Genomic DNA, 20,604 nt, shown 5'->3' on the forward strand with positions numbered 1-20,604 from the left:
ACTCCTTCACCTTAAAATATTCAGTATGCCAAGGTGCCATATTTTGGGGGTAGTGTGTCCTGAACCCTGTCATTCATTCTGAAACTTCCCCAAGAACTTTCACAGTCTAGAAACTGAGTTAGTTGTAGATTGTCCGATAACCCATTAAAACAGTCTCTGAGTCCTGAACATTTCCATGGAGACAAAAGAAAAAACAGGTTTATGGTTAGAACAAACCATGAACTTAGTTTTTGAGTCCAGAGGGAAATCAGTCGTCGCGATCATTTCTAGACGTTGGACTCAAAGAATCTTCAGATGGAGTGAGAGCAAGCAGTAGCAATCTGGAAGATTTTCCTGGTTCATAGTTTGTCCCTGGTGATGTCATCAGGTGTTCTGGTGAACTTTCTGAGGGGCCCACATGGCAACAGGCAGGAAGGTTGTCCATACATGTGTTATTGTGGTGATTTCTCTGAAGTTCACATCAAGTTGTCCAGCTGCAGCTTGCCGGACTTTGGGAAAGAGACAGTTTTAATTTTTAGTGATTCCAAGTCAGAAGGGTGGGAGAAAAATTGGACGCACCAGTTTGGAGAGTTGTAGCTAGGTATTGGAGGATCCTAGAAGAATTCAGGATCCAGTCCAGTTTACAGGGAGATAACAAAACCTCAAAGACAATGAACAAGGCAAGAATTTAATAACCACAAGGGTGTGCTGTAGTTTTCCATTGAAACATAATTTTTGTTTCTATTGACACTCCTATTTCTATCAAAGATATTCTAAGTAAGACTAATTTGTTTGCAGAATAAGTCTATTCTCATTAAACTTGGCCCGATTATTTACATCAGTCCAGCAAGAATAGTGATTGACTATATATGCTCTTTTTTTTTTTTTTTTTTTGTGGTACGCGGGCCTCTCACTGTTGTGGCCTCTCCCGTTGCAGAGCACAGGCTCCGGACGCGCAGGCTCAGCAGCCATGGCTCACGGGGCCCAACCGCTCCGCGGCATGTTGGATCTTCCCGGACCGGGGCACGAACCCGCGTCCCCTGCATCGGCAGGCAGACTCTCAACCACTGCGCCACCAGGGAAGCCATATATGCTCTTTTTAAGTCTGCTTTGCTGGAACCACTTCTAATAAGGAATCTCAGATTGGGCTTTTAAAATCTTTTCAGAATTAGGAAACCAAGCCAATGACTCACCCTCAGCTTTTGCCTGTAATACTTAAAGACTTGGGTGAATTACACTCTTCTCGAGGTCCCCAAAATATCCCGAGGTTCCTGGGTCTTCCAGGAAGTGACCTTCCTTACTCACCTGTTATGCAGGAACCTTATAAGCAAGGTACCAGGCTGGTTTTTGAAGGGGAGCTTTATACATACATTGGCTCCTTTAAATTAAACCTTAGTTCCTTAAAGCTGTCTGGTCATATCTGATTCTGTGCACATCATTCTCAGACATGACATTCCAGTCCAAGCCTTGCTAATATAGCCAATGTTTACGATTGTGTCCTGTTACAAGGAGAACAGATGCTTGTTGAACTTATGCAAATAACTATATTGCCTTGAAAATAAGAACACTCACGGAAAGTTTTCTAATTCTGGAGGGATCAGGTAGGGAGAAGAGATAATTGCTTCAATTCTGTTAACAAAGGTGTAATTTACCAGATTGCTGTGAATTATAGGTAGTTTAAGAGTCAAGAGAAAAAGATTTCTTTACATCTGGAAGATGTAACATTAAAGAACCAGCAATGCTTCAAACAAAAGTCATAAAAATTATAATCATCCACATCAGTTCATTCAGTCCCGTGTTCTGCTTCATCTTTGGTTAGCAGTTCTATGAATCCATCAGCTTCTTCATTAGTTCTGGAAATTCTTACACAGTCCAGTGGCATGGTCTCAAAGTATTCAAGTTATGCCATTATGGAGTGTTCTCACAGTAGCTGATTGTAAAAACTTTCAGGGAAGAATCAGAGTAAAACAATAACTGTCTGTGAATCACAAAAGACTTAAAAACAGTCATGGTTAAAGTTCTTATGAGAGTTCATTTGATAAGGAAATTTAGTTATTTCTGTGGCATACAGCAATTTAAGATAATACTCGGGCAAATTATTGACAAGTATTGACACATTTCTATGAACTTCACACAATTTCTGGAATACTTTCACTAATAGGATATATCCATACACATAGAACCTATGAGGGTTTATCGTCACGTCTTATTTTACAGTCCTTCCCATGTCATTTAAATTCCAAATAAACCTAATTATTTTAATGCCTCTCTTTATAAGATAAGAGACAAATCCTTTGAGATTTTCCAGGAACCCTCTGGGAAACTTCAAAATTAGTTTGAGGTCTAAAAGACTTTGGGATTTTTGTGATAAATATCAAATAGGATCACAGATCATTATGAAATACCTATTTAACCAAAGTGAAAAGAAGATTTTAAAGGCAAATACAGAAGGTTGCATAGCTGTGAACAAAATTTAGGTCTTTTAATATTGAGGACACTCAGCTTTCTTAAATAATTAGTGACCTGATAAAGATATTGTGAAGCGCAGGAAATTATTCTAAGAAATAACATCTTGATTTCTGAGGCAGATTACTTAAAAAGGTAAAGAAAACTCAGAGAAGTAGTGACGTTTTTTAAGCTATCATTTATTCCTGACAGTTAATCAGGCACTGTGCTGTGCTCTTTACATGCATTATTTCATTCAGCCTCTATGAAGAAGATTCTGTTATTTTCACTTCATAGACAAGCAAAAAAGACTTAGTGAAGTAATTTGGCCAAGGTCATACAGCTGTGAGTAACAGGGCTTACCTGTTTTGCACATAAAGTCAAGTTCTTTATATTCTATTGCCTATACTAATGATTTGTTTAAGGTCATGTAATACTAAATTGTAGAGCCAGGGGAAAAAATTAAGGTTGTAGGTTTCAAATCCATGGCTCTTTTGACCACAACGTGCTACTCTTTTTAAAATTTATATTGAAGTATAGTTAATTTACAATGTTGTGTTAGTTACAGCAAAGTGATTCAGTTATACACATATATATATACACACACACATATATATGTATTCTTTTTCAGAGTCTTTTCCATTATAGTTTATCACAAGATATTGAATATAGTTCCCTGTGCTATACAGTAGGACCTTGTTGTTTATCCATTTTATATATAGTAGTTTTGTCTGCTGATACCAAACTTCTAATTTATTTACCCATCCCCCAGCATGCTACTTTTTTTTTTTTAAAGACACCAATTGTACTTGAACATTTGTTATTATTTTTTAAATTTATTTATTTATTTTGGGCTGTGTTGGGTCTTCGTTTCTGTGTGAGGGCTTTCTCTAGTTGTGGCAAGTGGGGGCCACTCTTCATCGCAGTGCTCGGTCCTCTCACTATCGCGGCCTCTCTTGTTGCGGAGCACAGGCTCCAGACGCGCAGGCTCAGTACAGCATGCTACTCTTGACATAGGTTTATTTAGTCTATTTTCCATAGCCCCATGTCAGGAATATGGGGGAATTAGAGACCAGTGTTAGAGCCATCATTAAAAGGTCTTGAAACTGCAAACTAAAGAAAGATTAAGAATTGGTTTGGAGAATCAACATTTTATCGACTGAAAATAAGTGACCCTTAGTATTTTGCCCAACCAGGGTAACCCTTGATTGTATTAGCACTTTTCCGCCGAAGGCCATAACTAAATTCTGCTGACTGGGCAAACTCTAGTCCAATGATCTTCGAAGAAGTTAAATCACTTTTAAACTGATATAGCCTCCTGCATTCGGCTTCGGTGTTTGCTGCAGGGGTTTTTCTTTCCATGACTGCAGCTCTCTGTGCCACTGGCAAGGCTTGTCTGATTTAAGCCCCGTCTGCCACCCCTATTTATTGGTAACATACATGCTTCAAGGATCATTTGATGTGCAAATTTAATCACAGATTTTATTTTCGAAGGATGACATAAGCTATATCATTTTAACGGCTATTTACACAGCTTTCTCTAAACTGCTGCTCTGAAAACAGGCGTTTCATTCTGTTTATTGTGATGCTGCCTGATTTAATTTATCAAGGCTAGTTGCTCAGTATTAGCTTGTTAAAATATATATAGGATGATTCTGTGCAGTATTTCAGAGGATACATGCTTTGAAATGAAACGGGCATTTCTCCTGAGTTTTTGGTAAGACACTACCTTATCAGCATTCAGTTATTTTCAGTATTTGCTGGTTTGCCCCCTCCCTTTCACCCTCCCTCCCTTTCTTCCCGGTTCTATAGCACATGATTATAGTTAGGAGAGGTTAAGTTATGTTATCTAGCTAATGTGATAATTTCCTGACTGTTACAGAGTTAAGGTAAAAGTACTCTGGGAAGGATTGGTACTCTTATTAGTAAATGTCTTTTTCTTTCCAAATGGCACTTAAGAATCCCAAGGTACCCATGATTTTAATAGGCTAAAGTAGCCCTATCATTTTTTTAGACTTTAACTTTTTGTGGAAAGCATAGGTTTGGGGGATGATGTTATAAGTTTAAAAAAATGCTGTTTTACAAGGAACATCCTATCAGTTCTTTTGATATGGCTTCACGCAGCCAGTTATGTGGAATGCCAGCACCATCTGAGCCAGGTGAAATGAGGAAGCTCTAAGTGATATCTTAATAATGATGGGAAATATTGGTACTGCATGCCAAAAGCCTCCATTTTCCCTGCCTCTCAGAAATTCTTTGTATCTATTGTGTTTCGGCGGAGTCTGTATTTAAATGGGAATTTTTCAGCAGAAATTGGAGGTTCTGTATAGTGTTTCTTTGTAATTTCTGAGGTGAATTTATAGATGTCCTCGTGCAAACTAATATTTTTCCTCATTTATCATTAGGTTTTCTGACTATTTGGTAATTTTATTTTTTTCTGAAAACTTAACCGTTTTATGTTGAAAAGAGTAAAACTGCCAATGGCTATGTTTTAGCCCAAATCTAATTAAGTAGATTTTCTATTTTTAAATTTGAATTAGGTAAGTGTTCTAGAATAGATGTGAATGAGAGTTTACAAATTGGTCTCATTGATCTCCTTTTACAGGTGAGGAAATGGAGCCGGAGGGAGGTTAAGTTACTTGCCCAGGTACAGAGCTATTCAGTGGCAGACCTGGGGTATAAACACAAGCATTCGGTTTCCCAATGCTGAGGTCTTCACACTTCCCAACTTCTCTTTGGTTATAGGACATGAATAGAAACGAGAAATCACTTTTTTCTTTTGTTTTCACCATGTTTTTTTTCAAAATTTTGTTGGCTTTCTGATTGAAATTGCCAAATAAAAGTGTGACTTATTGGAACTCTACAGTGATTTCTAGGTTGAAAATGACATTTAAAATCCATAATCAAATAAGTTTGTGTGATGTTTCCCAAATATATAACTAAACTTTGCCAATTTAAGGCAAAACTACCATTTTATTCACTTATATACAATTACATTATTTTGCAGTAATAATGAGTTCATTTTTCTTAAATCAGTACTTTCCTAACATAATAAGAGACAAGCCATCTGTAGACTTAAAATTGAATTATGATCTCACTCTTCTAAATAACTTATGTGAAGAATGAGTATTGTTCATCCTATTGTTTGTATTTATTCACCCCAAGAAGCGACCATTTATATGTTTCTGCTCTTTTTATGTTTCCTACCTTTAACCCAGATTCTATGTCCAAACAATGGCTCTAAACCTGTAGTGACTCATTTGATTTTTTTTATTTGAACAAATTGGTTCTTCCTCTCATTCACATGCCATGCATGTTTGCCCTTTTGTATGCCTATAAAATGTTAGTAATTTGACATGATTCTCCCCCAATATGAATTATATTGCACTGTCATTCCTCTTCCAGATAAGTTGTTACAGCATTTGGTTGGTCATTCTACCCATATGAATTCAGCTCCCTTAGCTTGTATGTAATTGAGATTTGACATATACAATTTAGCATTTAGAAACCTCTTTTGGATTCTCTCATATTTGTAGCACATTAGTTTCTTACTTCCATTTAAAAAAGGTTTTAAAGTTAGAAGGAGAAGAAGGGTTGGCTTAGACCCAGCAGATTGTGATTCTTAGGAGAGGAAGGAATGAAAGACAAATTGAGGAACTGAGAGTGCAGTTCTGCTTAGGTTTCCAAGATGAGTGGATTGTGACAATGTTGATCCATTCTGCTTGGCTGTCCTAACAATTTTTGTAAATGACTTCATGTCTTTTTGGATCCGGTGGGCTTAGTTTGATAGGTTTTGCTATAACTTATCTTGTCTGCCTCTATATTCATGGTTACAAAGTGTGGAATGTAGGCCAAGGTTACCAGTAGAGGTGTGTGTGTGTGTGTGTGTGTGTGTGTGCATGTGCGCACGCAATTTCCAGCTTCCTTCAGTAGTCATGGAAAAATGTACAGCAGTCAGATCTATTACATTCCAAATATATAATATTTCTCATGACTGCTTCTGGTATGCTGCCCTATATTAGAAGGGTAAGGGAATCAACAAATACCCACGAGCCTTGCTTAGATTTGTCCCATGTCATTGGCGTTCTGAGTGTGTATATGAATATTGTTTTAGTCCATGCAGTTTTTTTATTAGTATTCTGGATAATCATTAGTCATATACCAGCCTGTACCAGATTAGCCTTTTATAAAACTATCATTACCATCTTTACCAATGATTCAGAACTAAAAGACATATCAGAATTATATTACTGGGGACAAATCTAAGCAAGGCTCATGGGTTTTTGTCGATTCTCTCCCCTTTCTAAGATAGGGCAGCTCATCAGAAGTAGACATGAAAAATATGTATTTGGAACGTTATAGGTTTGGTTGCTGCACATTTTCCCATGACTATTAAAGAAAGCTAGAAATCGTATACACACACACACACACACACATACATCACTGCTGGTAACCTTGTTTTAGCAGGGTATTAAATGTGCCTGTTCACTTGCTATTGGGAAAGTAAATGTCTTAAAAGAATAAATGGGCCTGTTTCTAAGCAGCAACAGTTTTGGCATTTAGCAGATCCACTGCCTAAAAGCTTTATCTTCAAAATGACAGGGGCTAGAATTGGAATACCCCGTAAGATCCTTTTTGACTGTCAAGTTCAGAGATACACTGATATGTTGGGTTGGAATTTTTGTGATTATATTGTTCATTTTGAAAAAGGGTTTCCCTTCTACTATCAAAGAAAGAGATTACATTAGTACTTTCTGCTGTTCTCCTGGCTGGTTTCAAGGCTTTCTTATTCTTTTCACTTCCTTGACAGCACTGCTCCATATCCTGCCCCCGCCCTTTATTTTTTCTGATGCTCTTCTGTTGTAGTCTGAGTTCCCCAGGATGCAGACTCTGAGGTGGAAATTAGTGCCCTGGAAGTTTCTTAGAAAGTGCTGTTGAGATCAACTGCTGTGGAGTGGAAGGAAGAAACCAGCACTGGGGAGAGGGGAAGTTAGGCTGCCCTGTAGTCTTGGTGGAGATCTGACCCCCTAGAAGCTCTAAAACTGGGATGGTGCTTCACCATTGTCTCCAGCTAGAGAGAGGGGGGCAAGCCTTTATATTCCCCATGTCAGCCAGTCTTTGGATGTGGGCTGCCCTGGGAGGGGAGCATGAACTTGCAAGGGGAGACTTCAGCCAAGGCCATTCTGAAGAGAGCTGATAGCTGAGGCCCGTATGCTGACAGTACTACAGCAGCTGGGGAAGAAATCCTTCAGTTGTGAAGGGGGATCTGGGTAGTACATCACAGTTTCCACTCCATCTTTTTTGCAAGGGTGCTGGAGGTTTCCCAATGGCTTGGAATTTCCAGGAATGAGGAGTTGTAGGGCAGAGTGGCCAGGAGGTTGAAAAGTGACAGAGAAGAAAAGTTGGTGTGAGTAGGTTGTGTCAGATCATTGAGTTCTGGCATTGATCAGTGCTTTTCTAAACAAGCTTAAAAATCCTACCTATTTATAGTGATGCTATTCCCTTTTTAAGTTACAGAATTCTGATGAAGACTCTTGGGTTCTTTATGCAGAGGAATGTGCATATCTATATGCATATAAATTCTGTTTGATTGTTGTAAACCTGCTTGTTTTTTCAGTTCCCTATTTATAGGCCTTTTTTTCTTCTTCCATCTCTTAATAATTATGCTTTTTTGGCATCTGCATACTAAAACATTAGTTGAGTTCGAAATTTTCTGTTTGAGGTATTTGTTAATGCTCAATCACAGTAAATCATTTTCTCATGTATTTTGTAATTTCTAAATTATAAGGTCATTTTCAGTGAGGATTCTCTTGTGCTTTCATTTTGTTTTAGTTTTTCTAGCTTGTGGAAATCCATCGTGGCCTTGTTTATGGAGTGTTACTTTAAAGTATTTTTATGTTTGTTTATTTCACATACTCCAGGGATATCACAAGCCCAGGACCCATTTTTTTCCTTAATTTCTTAAGCTTGGAGATTCTCATACAAATAAGATTCAGACTTCAGAACTGTTGTGACACAGGCTTAGGGTTTTAATTTCTGGTTGTAAGCGTTTCCCCCGCCCTCTCACCCAAATTCTCAGAGACAAGTTCCACTGAAGTCTTACTAAGACAACGGGTGGATTTGTCCTGTCCCCCTCACCAGTTTTTAATTGTGATCGCAGCCCTTTGACGATGGCTCCAGTTTTATGGAAGCACCTCAGAGCCAACTTTATGCCCAACTTGTGTGCCCAAGATCTCTTATTCTGTCCCTATATGGGCATCAGGGTTGCTACACATGGTTGGACAGGTTGTATCCTGTGTTGAAGAAAAGCCGGGCCAGAAATTTAGCCTAACTCTGCTCTCCTGAGAGAGAACTTTCTTCTGATCCCATTCCTTCAGGGGGCATCTCCTTACCAATTTCAATTAGACCTAAGAGCTATAAGAGAATCCAGTGATTCTTCCTGGCAGCTACAGCTGGCAATATTTGCTTTTGTGCTTACTACCACTTTGGCCATTGGTCCTAGCTTTGGTTTGGCACCAGGGGGTTTTTCTTTACTGCAAGTGGAACTGTGTATTTAATTTTTAAAATGTGTTACTCTTTCTCATCTTTTCTGTGTTGTTTATTTATGGTGGAAAGTCTTCTTCATTAGCTCAGTTGACCGTTTTGTGGCACCTGGAGTTCCCACAAGTTACTTATTAACCTCTATTCCTCAGATATCACCTGTTTAAAATGGGAGTAATAATAGCCCACCTGTATGGCGTTAGTTTAAATTTAGAGCACCTAGTAATTTCCTCATCAGTATTTGTACCATTTAAAGCTTTACCACTTCAGGGAAGACTTGGAAATGTAGTAGTGGCTGTGTTTACTTACTTAACAAGAAGAGGAAGTCTTAGTTAACGCCCTGGAGAAACCAGAGAAACTTTGTTCAGTAGCACAATGTCGAAACTGAAGCTCCGAGCCCCACCCTTTCTGATGTTGATGTGCCAAAGGTCACTTGGCACCAAAAGTGAACAGAGAGGAATGTCCTCTCAGTATTGCCTGGAGGATCGCTAGGAGGAACTCTGCCTGGATTTTGAGGGTAGGTAAGTCTGAGTTTGTGAATGTTCTCTTTGCTAAGGAGGGCTCTCAAAGGCATAATTATCATGGAGTATATTTGTAGACCTTGAAACATGTGGTAATGCTTTTAGTCCCAATAAGCCCTTTGACAATATTGTAAATTCCCATTTGGAATTCCAAGTGGATTCTGAACTTGGTGAAATTGGTACTCCAGGTGCCACAGGGTCCTGCCTCCTGGCTTCTTGCTTACAGAGATGGGGATATACAGGATTTCCTCCCCTTAGGTCATGATGTTTAAGAGACTAATTCCCCACCCCCCACCGCAATCATAGCTAAGAAGAAATCTGTTGACTGTTAACAGTTGGGAAAGCACAGATATATCATGTTTTCTTAAAATTGCTTTAAAATTAATCTGGTATGCAAAATACTGTGATTATCCTATAAATATTAGCTGCTTTGGATTGTTATACACCGTTAGCTGTACTATGAAAATGTGCTTATTACCAAGTTCAGTTTTCTTAGGTTATTATTGGCTTTGAGTCCACAGACTTAACACTGCCAAATTTCTGTGTAAACATTTTGCTTGGGACCAAAAAAAGTAGTGAATATGTGTATTTAAAGTTTTTTTTTTTTTAAATCCATGTATATTAATGGATCTTGTAAATGTTTAAATAGTCAATTAATGGAATTTTTCAAAAACCAACTCTTTCCAAAAATCCATATTTTTTTATAAAACTCTTTCATAACACACCATAATTTTATATGTAGCGTGTTTTAAATAAAAAAAATTGAGCTTAATGGAAAATATATATAATTCTTAATACATAGAGATCTACTATTTTTGTAGTTCTTATCGATTTGCTTGTTACATTAAATATTCAGGAGGAGCCTTTTTGTTCTCTTACTAATAATTAAGTGCAAGTATAAATTAAGATTTATGCTACAGAAAAACAAAGGAGAGCTAATAATAGTGTATCACAATGTAGTACATAACAAAAATAAATAACTGATTACCTCACTGTTTTGGTGCTGGTAAATGTAATGCCTTCTTGAGTTCGGGTACCATGGTTATGGCTGTATTGATCCTTTTGGAAATGGATTCTTGGCTATGTTCATTTTCCTGTAATGTGTCTATTATTTATTGAGACTCTCTACACCATAGGAGTATTATCAGTTCACACAAGTTTGAACTACTTATACAAGCATTGTTTGCAGCTTTTTGTCAGCTAAAAAAAATGAGGTTCCTTGAGATGTTTATGGATCCATTGATTTTTACCCTTGCTACAAAGCTTTTGTCAGTTTTACAGGCCAAAATTCCAAGGCAAATGTCAGAATCACTTTTAGTACAAATCTCATACATACTCTGGGAATCATACTCTGGGAATGGTATGTAAAATATTTTGTCTTTTGACACACCTATTCTCACCTTAAGAAGGATATCCCTGTACCTACTGTACCTAGAGTGTTTTAAAGGAGGTTTTTGGTTTTCAGAAGCTAAACTTGGAAACAGTTTCTTCAATTTAAGTAAACTGCATATAAGAGGAAATGACTCTGGAGAGGATAAGATGTTTAGACTCATTTTCTATGTAAATAATTCTGAAATAAATTGTGTAAAGAGGTCTCCTTTTTGGTTTATTTTTCAGTGAAATCATATGTCATTAATTCATCAAGGTAGGTATGAAGTTTACTTAAGGGAACTGCCTTGGAGTTTTAAGGGACTCCAAGTCAGCTCATTATATTTTAGATTTTTAAATAATAGCTTAGTTGAATTGCATAAAATTTTTGTGCAGGTGATATAATGAGGTAGATTATCGTACATTCTTTTGGTCATTTACGCTGTAGGATAGTTCTAATTTAATTAAACCATTAAGGATTCTTTAAAACTTCTTTTTTATTTTAGAGTTGAGGTTTGTGTATGTTTTTAACTGTTTAATTTGACATGTGGATACCTAAAATGATATTTTCAGCTATATGAAAAATTATACTTCTTATTTTAGTTAAAATTTATGGGCTTTGTGTACAGAATCTTCTGTATACAATATACTAACTAAGTTTGGGAATTTGACTAGCTGAAACTTGCGGTAGTTTTAATTCTCAATGTATTTTCTAAAATTTTAAAGAAACTTATAAAATATTGTCTCTCTGTACTTGGTAACGTAAAATCTCAGTTGAAATACGTGTATGTTTCTTAAACTTGCTGTAGGTCTCACATGAACATTTGTCCAAGAATGCCTTGCTTTTAGGAACATTGGTATACAGTTTCTTGAATCTTAAAAATACATTGTGTCAGATGTTTAGATGTAACTCAGAACCATATTATTTAACTTCACTATTTATATGATCCTAATGGTCAGATTTAAATATCTGACAATATTATTATTACTGTAGGTTGCATTGCATTCTTTGTCTTCCTTCATTGTTTCTAAAAAATACTTTTCCTTCATTTTGTAGGTAATTTTTCTTTTTTTTCCCCACCTTTTTATACAATTTGCCAGACCAAATGACACAGTTAGTATCCATTAAGTAGAGCCATGAATATCAATCTTGGACACAAAGCCTGGGATTGTAGTTGGGGAAGCCTTCCTGCTGCTCTGGCTTGGTGTCCAAAGACTCTGAATGAAGTCTCTTAACTTATTCAGGATCTCTGAAAGCCCTTTGGGCTCCCCATTGCCCATTCATAGCTGATGTTGCACTCTTCTGGTTAAAAGTTGTCTGTGGCTTTCCCATTTCCCATCATATCAGATTCAAAGTGCAGTACGTAACTTATCACTTGTAGTCATGTATCTTAATTTATGGCCTATACTTCCTTTTTTTTTTTTTTCCATTTTTATTTTTTATTTTGGCCACACCATGCAGCATGCTGGATCTTAGTTCCCTGACCAGGGATCTGTGCCCCCTGCAGTGGAAACACAGATTCTTAACCACTGGATCGCCAGGGAAGTCCCTGGCCTACACTTCTTGATCTTTATGCTTTACACCTCCATGTCCTGCTTTTTCCTTCACTCATGCCACAATAAGAAAGTCTCTCCCTCATATGCAAAATTTGCCTCGTCCTTAAGGTCTACTAATCAGGCCCATTAAATTTCTCCTGGTCCCCTCTTCCAACATTGAAACTAATCTGTTTTGTACTTGCTGTATTTTCTTAAGGTGCTTCATGTTCTGTCTTGTGTTACCGTTATTTTTACACGTGTTGTAATATTTTACGCCTCCTACGTAGCATAGCCTAACTTTGAGTGATCTGCTGAGCCGCGTCTCTGTCTCTTACTATGATGGGTTGGATGTGGTTTCGTCTTATATCTCCTATGTTTCCATGTATTTAGTAGATGCTCATTGTAAATATTTGGCAACTGAATAAATGTCATGCCATGGCAGTGAGTAATTGACTACCAGGCATTTTATTCCTCTGTTGGAATGGATGTTTGGGGATAGGACATCATCTCCCCAGCAGGGAAAGCTGTAGAAACAATCAAAGATTCAGTTTAAAAATGATTTAGATTATGTGTAGTACTTTAATACTGACAAGGAAAGAACAGCTTTTTCTAGGTAAAGCCTTTGGGCTGATAGGAAATTGAAGGGGTAACACAGACTTTGGAAATAGTGACTATGGTACTGAGTCAGAGAATGTTTTTCAGGAGTTCACAGTTCAGGGATAAATACAGTCAGTTCTGCTATCGTGCTTGTTTTGAAAATGAGAATTTATTCCTACATTATTAATATTAGGGAACAATTTGAGTAGAATGTAAATTTCACATTTGTTATGTGTGATTTTATTTTATTTTCACCTAGCTGGTGAACACAGGCCTTTTCACCTAGCTGAACTGAGCCACAGAGGAATAGACAAAATGCACATGCAAAAAATGCACATGCGCACACTTCAGACGCCTTCCAGCTCCCTGACTTCACTGCATATCATGAATCACAACCACCCATATCTCGTTTGCATAACTTTCCCTCCAGTTTCAGATAACCCTTTTTCTACCACTGCACAATAACTCACAAGCTGCAAACCTTGGACACGCCATTCCACAAGCACACTTCAAGTCTTTTGCAAGGTAAGATGCTATATTTATTATAGTTTTTATTTATTTTTTTAACCATTTAACGTATGAAAAACTGTTCTAGGGTCTTTACTAGGCTCTTTTCTTTTTTATATGTGTCACTGACAGCTGTGTTTTCCCCTAAGTCCTGGGCTTTTCATGACGCGATTTTGCATAGCATCATGATTTCTCAGGAACATATTATTCCACATTATAACAGAACTGACTGTACTAATTGATAACATAGAGCATGTGAACTGACAGTTCTCTCTCTGTCTTTCATTCATTTCTACCCTCCCTCTCCCCGCTCTTTGAATGGTGAGAGACACTAAAAAAAAAAAAAGAAAAAAAATCATCCCTGGGCTTCCCTGGTGGCACAGTGGTTGAGTCCGCCTGCCAATGCAGGGGACACGGGTTTGTGCCCCGGTCTGGGAAGATCCCACATGCCGCGGAGCGGCTGGGCTCGTGAGCCATGGCCGCTGAGCCTGCGCATCCGGAGCCTGTGCTCCGCAACGGGAGAGGCCACAACAGTGAGAGGGCCCGCGTACCGAAAAAAAAAAAAAAAATCCCTGTAAGAGGAACACAGTGCAACAGAGAAAAATGCCAGAGAACTTGTTTAACCAGTGTCATAGAAAAAGGGCATAAAATTAGCTGTGGAATAAATAGATATGCTTAGAAGCATGTAGAGACTGAACCTAAAAGACTAGGCACCAGTGGCTTACCCTTAAATAATAATAATGTTTAACATTTTGTGAGCCTTTACTATGTGCCTGGCACTATGATAAGTGCTTGGCGTGGATTAGGGCATGTAATCCTCACAAAACCCTATAAAGTAGATGTTATTACTGTCTTTATTTTACAGATGAAGAAAGTGAGGCTTACAGGGGTTAGTTAACTTGCCCAAGGTTGATAATTCATAAACATAAATGGCAGAGCCAGACCTTGAATCACATCTGACGTCTGAACCGGAGATCTCAGTGGTCTCTTAGAGTACTTTGTAGATTATAGATAAATAACTTCCACCTGTATTATTTCCTCTGCCCTCACCTGTGTCTGATTGGCATCACAGGCCGTCTTTTTACCCCTGTGATAGATGAAAAAACAAAGGTGCTCAGGCTAAGAAATGCACAGTTTGTCAGACGCAGAACAATAACAACTAGTTCTGACGCCAAATTCAGAGTTTTTTCCATTGGGATTATACGTGAAAAGGGAGAAAAATTGGACAGTTAAAGATCAGGTGAGCTGAACTAGGGAAGGGAAGAAGAAATGATTGTTTTGGAAGTTAGGGGGAAACAAGTGAATTTATAACAGTATATCAGAATTGGAAGGACAGAGCCTGATGGAGCATGGGCAGTAGGGGACCTCTAACTCTATGGTGTAAGAAGCCTAATCAGATTCTCATCAAGGAGCTCAACCTAGCACCAATTTCAACTCAGGATTACAAGGAGAGAAACCCGAGGTCATGAACATAAATTGGTTATGCTATAAATCCAGATTAGTAGTAGCCTCAAAATGAAAAAAAAAAAAGAGGAAGAAGAGAGGTGACAATAGAGGAAAGCTTCAAAAGGCTTTATTGGCACTTCTTTTACAACATGTGATGTGTCTTTTTTTCTTTAGGTCGTCAGTTACTGTATAGCACCTTGCATATAAACAAGTGTTTAATTAGTGTTTGTTAAACTGAAGGTTTGATAAATAGTCGAGAGAGCAATTTTTCAGTCAAGTGTTAAGAGCCTAATATTATACAGGTAAGAGGATAAGGAAGGATTGATTAGCATCTGTGAATTTAAAGCAGGGGGCTAGCAAACTGCCTAGTCTGGTTTTCTACAAGCCAAGAATGGTTTTTACATTTTTAGTAGATTATTAAAAACAAAAACAAAGAACATTGACAGAGACCATATGTGGCCCACAAACCCCAAATATTTACAACCGGGCTCTTTACAGAAGCCTACCCTGAAGTATAGCCCATAAAGCAGAAAAAGTTAGACTTGTTTCCTTTTAGGAAATCAGATTAGGTAATGGGAACTGGCATTATATTTCATAGAGGGCTACATTTTCAAACGTGGACCTTTTCTTTTTTCCCCACATGTAGGCAGGAATTAATATTTATTTAGTATGATATTTTGCTTGGGACTTTGTATACTTTATTTCTCATACCCTTGAAAGATTTTATAACTACTTTACAAATGAGGAAACCAGGCTCATAGAAGCTAAGTAAGCCTCCACATTTATTAAGTAGTGGGATTCATATTTGTCTGGGTTTCTCCAGATAAGAATATGGTAGAAAAATTTATTTGTAAAAATTGAGTATGGTCTACTCAAAATTCTGGCTTGAAAACATCTAGATATCAGATTTAGACATTTGTAGTCATTTTAGCCAGTATCTGAAATATTTAAAAAAACACAAGTTGTACACACAAAAAATAGAATTGGTTGGAGAATTGTGTAATTTTATTATAAAAATTGCATTTGAAGGAAGGTTTTTGGATAAATTGTGTAGAGCTATAGAGAAAATTTAAAGAACAGAAAATTCAAGCCCCATATTAAAAACTTAAAATAATATTCACCTAAAAGAAAGATGAGACTTAAAATATTCTCAATATAAAGTACAAAATAGGAAAGTGTATTCTGCGTCAATAGAGAGTATACCAGGTAGCAGTTTATCTTTGCAAAACAGATTATTAAACAAATATTGGCTCATATGTCTAATTGTAAAGTTTTATGAAGAAAATTTCAGGGTGCAATGAAAACATGCAATGAGGGATCTCATACAGACTGGGGGGGTCAGAGGAATAGTTCCCCAGGAGGTCATTTAAACTGAGATACAGGATTTAGGCAGCCAAAGACAAAGAGGATAATTATTCCAGACAGAGTGTGATAGGCCTTGAGGATGGAAAGAGCTTGGCGTATTCAAGGGATGATCACAGAAGGCCATTGTATCTCCTAATGACTCTGAGAAGAGGAATTATATCTGTTTGTTCATCATTGTCTATCCAGCCTCAGACGTACCTGCTGGCACACAGTAAGCTATCACCAAGATTTACTGAATGAACAAAGACTGAATAGACATTTTGCTGGGAAATTCATGGTATAATTGTGAGCACAGAGATTGCCTGGGTGAAGCCTACTCCCCTCCTCTCTGAAGCTCACCTAATTACATTAAACTTCTCAGATTGTTGGTAATCCCAGGTTACTCTAGGCCACTGGCAGCCCAGCTTTCCCAAAACTTCTTAACAGCTGTCAGAGTATCTGAATGGAGCTAGACCTGGAGAAAGTCTGAACAGAAAAGGCAGGAAAAAGGAATGTAGACTGCTTCAGCTACATCTGATCCTGAGGAGGAAAAGTGAATTGGCATTATTACAATGCCAGGACTGAATCTGAGATAGAATGAATACAGCTACTTTTCTAAAAATAACCAGCTGAGGGGAGAGGGTGTTCTGTACTAGAACACATGATCCCAGGTTCTCTGAGTGATCACTGGGTGACCAAGTAACACATGATAATCAGGCTTAGAGGTTTGATTAAGAAGTTGAATACTGAAATGCTTCCTATTTTTGGAGCTTGATTCTTCAAAATCAAATCTGAGCTTCTAAATTGAGATAATTTCACTTACAGGTTGGATGCGTTGAGGAATTTATAAAGTAGAAAGAGAAGGAGAGAGAGTTGCATATTTCCCAAGTGGGTGAAATAAAGTTATAATAGACTTAGAAGGACTGTTTTACAAGATATTTACCATAAGATGGAGGTGAAATAGGGGTTTACAACAATTAAGGAAAGAGAAGGTCACTTTAGGTGGGAAAGAGAATGGGAATTGGAGAAAGAAGGAAAGAAAATATTTCAAGGTTATTCTGAAATGTTAGTTTTTGAGTTAAAAAAAAAGAGCCATAAGTGGTGAAAATAATACATGTACAGCTGATTATACAAGAATTTAATAATAAACTTGTCTGTGCTTTGTTTAAGCTTAAACTTTAGTGAACTTCAGTTGACAGTATGGGATTTGGGGGGTTTAATGTGAGGTTTGAGGAATTTCATACTGGATATCAAAAGTCTATTTCCTTACAAAAAGAGAAATATTGGCTAGCAGATAAGGTAAATACTTGCTAAGAGTTGTGAGTTTTGTTTTGATCAGTGAGGAAAACAGACACCCCCTGCCCCCTAAAGAATGTTTTTCAAAGGTATGTTAGGAGGGGGATTGGTGGTACTGACTTGTGGAAAACTCTTTGTTGTTTATTTTAAACAGAATGTTTCTTAAGTATTAAAATGACTGAGTTAGATATTGTCAGTGTTACTCGGCTTATTTTCAGGGACTTAACTCCTGAAGTTAGCAGTTGATTTGCCATAAGACATCAAGTTAATGATAACTTTCTTAAAGTTACAGACATGTTTCTTATCCATTTTAAATGAGTCAACTTTTGTTAATATCATTTTGTAATTCCTTTTGATATTTGGTGTGGAACTTAATAATGGACTAATTAATTATAAAAGCAAACTAAATCTTATCACTTTAAAAGTTTGACCATTGAAGCCATCTTATTGAATATGTCTATATTATATATATATATATTATTTAAGTATAATATAAATAGTATATATATATATATATATATATATTTACCCCCTTAGGAATACTGATGTATTTTATTTTGTTCAGGGGATGTTCTCCTCAAAGTTTGTATGCATGTTAGATTATATGAATGTTTACTTAAAAAGTGAAAAATGCAGAGGAATTTTTAAAAAATTCTTTGAGCCATTTCATAAGTCAAATTATCCTTTTGTAAAAGAGCATATCTATTCCAAATCATTTTCTATGTTAAAATAATTTTATATATACATTGCCTTAGTTTATCCCATTAGTATACTGTGAGATTGGTGTGTAGGGGGTGGGACATAGAGTCCTACTTCATTTGAGTAATGAGAAAATTAAGGGTCACTGAGAAATGGTGTTTGTAAGAGGGGCTGCCAGGTAAGGTTAGAGCTGGACAAGAAATCAATAGTTGGTGAAACTGGACCAGTTCTCTTTTCTTTTTCCCCCCAACACACAGTTCAATTTATTGCTTTTGTAAATTAAGGATTGTGTTTCTTGATCTTTATTAAAGTAGAATATATGATAATCTAATTTACCTCAAATCAAAATATGTGTATATACACATGTGTATGTATATATTTATATGATCACACACATATACACACAAAGCATTGTAAGGATGGTTTTAATTCATGTGTGTGTGTGTGTGTGTGTGTGTGTGTGTTTGCCACAGAAACCCCTGATGTCCTGGTGCATCCTCCATTACAGAGGCAGCTGCCGTAAGATCTAGCATTACAGGCCAGGCAGCCACACCTAATGGCCTCACAGACATGCAGTGGTTTATTCCTTCCTCATTTACTTTTTTTATTATCATGGTAAAATATATATAACATACAATTTACTATTTAAATCATCTGTGGTGTAAATTCATGGGCATCAAGTTGCACATTGTTGTGCAACTGTCAGTACCATCCATCTTCAGAACTTTTATATCTTCACAGACGGTTCCATACTCATTAGAGGATAACTACTCATCACCCCCTGTACCCCGCCAGCCCCTGGCAACTGCCATTCTCCTTTCTATCTCCATGAATTTCACTACTCTAGGTACGTCATATAAGTAGAATCATACAGTATTTGACCTTTGGTGACTGGCTTATTTTACTTGGCTTAACGGCCTCAAGCTTCATCCGTTGTTGTAGCATGTATTAGAATTTCCTTCCTTTTAAAGGCTAAATAATATTCCACTGTATATATACACCACATTTTACTTATCCATTCATCTGTCGATGTACACTTGTCTTGCTTCCACCCTTTGGCTGTTGTGAATAATGCCGCTTTGACTGTGAGTGTACAAGTATCTGTTTGAGTTCCTGCTTTCAGTTCTGGGTCTACACCCAAAGGTGGAATTGCTGGAACATACGGTAATTCTGTGTTGAATTTTTTGAGCAACTGCCATATCGTTTTCCGCAATGGCCACACCATTAAAGGAGTGTTTTAAATGAAAAGTAAAAACCAATCTTTAATTCTCTTAAGTATCTGTATTTTTTTTTTTTTTTTTGCCACGCTGCGTGGCTTGTGGGATGTCAGTTCCCCAACCAGGGATTGAACCTGGGCCCACAGTAGTGAAAGCCTGGGATCCTAACCACTAAGTCACCAGGGAACTCCCAGTCTCTGAATTTTTAAAATGAACTTTTCTAAAGTAGGATGAATATAGCTCCCTTGGGCTTCTTATGTAACTAATAACTCTAGAAAATGTGAGCTGTGTCCTTATAGGTTATTGATAGGCACATTTTAAATTAGTTAAACCGGGGTCCCCAACCCCCCTGTTAGGAACTGGGTCACACAGCAGGAGGTGAGCAGCGGGAGAGTTAGCGGAGCTTCATCTGCCGCTCCCCACCGCTCCCCATCGCTCCCCATCGCTCACATTACGGCCTGACCATCCCTCCCCCCATCCCCCATCCATGGAAGAATTAATTGTCTTCCACGAAACCAGTCCCTGGTGCCAGAAAGGTTGGGGACCGCTGAGTTACACTATCTTCCTGCTTCTCCTTGGGGAATTCAGAAGTCTGAAGACATTATGAGAATGACATAGGTGAGTCTTAATTTTTCCAAAAAAAAAAAAAAAAAAGAAATATATATATATATATATATATATATATATATATATATATATATATATATATATATATATGTAGAGCAGAATACAATTGGGGAGATTCCCATAGGAATGAAAGAAACAGATAAAATTATCTCAAAATTAGTTAACCTTGCTTCTTAATCTAGTCTACCCTCCAGAATGCCCCCATAGTGATTTTATTAAAATTAGTAGTAAGACAGTTACTGTCTCCACTGGTTTGCTGCTTCCATAAAGACTGAGTCTAAATTCCTTTACATGATCTACCAGGCCCCTCACAACCTCGTGTCAAGCTCTTCTCTGCCACATCATCTTTCATATACCCTGTATTGCAGCCACATTCAATATCTCCCTCTTCCCTAAAAACCATGCCCTTCCACGTACCATGCTTTGCATATGCCTGGAATGTCCTCTCCTACCCATACATGTGCCGATTGACACACTCCTGT

At 37.4% G+C, this 20,604-nt stretch overlaps 1 protein-coding gene across 5 annotated transcripts in view; it reads left to right on the forward strand.

Moving 5' to 3' along the window:
- Positions 1-20,604, forward strand: part of EPS8 (EGFR pathway substrate 8, signaling adaptor) — a 190,685-nt gene that overhangs the window by 71,870 nt on the left and 98,211 nt on the right. The window contains exon 1 of one of the 5 annotated variants that reach the window (XM_082635463.1): positions 9,460-9,481. The exons of 3 other annotated variants lie outside the window; for them this stretch is intronic. The gene's annotated coding sequence lies outside the window, so the exon portion shown is untranslated. Of the gene's footprint in view, positions 1-9,459; positions 9,482-13,314; positions 13,512-20,604 lie in introns of those variants that run through there. One more of the 5 variants, XM_082635464.1, reaches the window with a different exon arrangement.

The sequence above is a fragment of the Mesoplodon mirus genome (assembly GCF_964341445.2).
Source record: "Mesoplodon mirus genome assembly, chromosome: 11".
NCBI lineage: Eukaryota > Metazoa > Chordata > Mammalia > Artiodactyla > Ziphiidae > Mesoplodon > Mesoplodon mirus.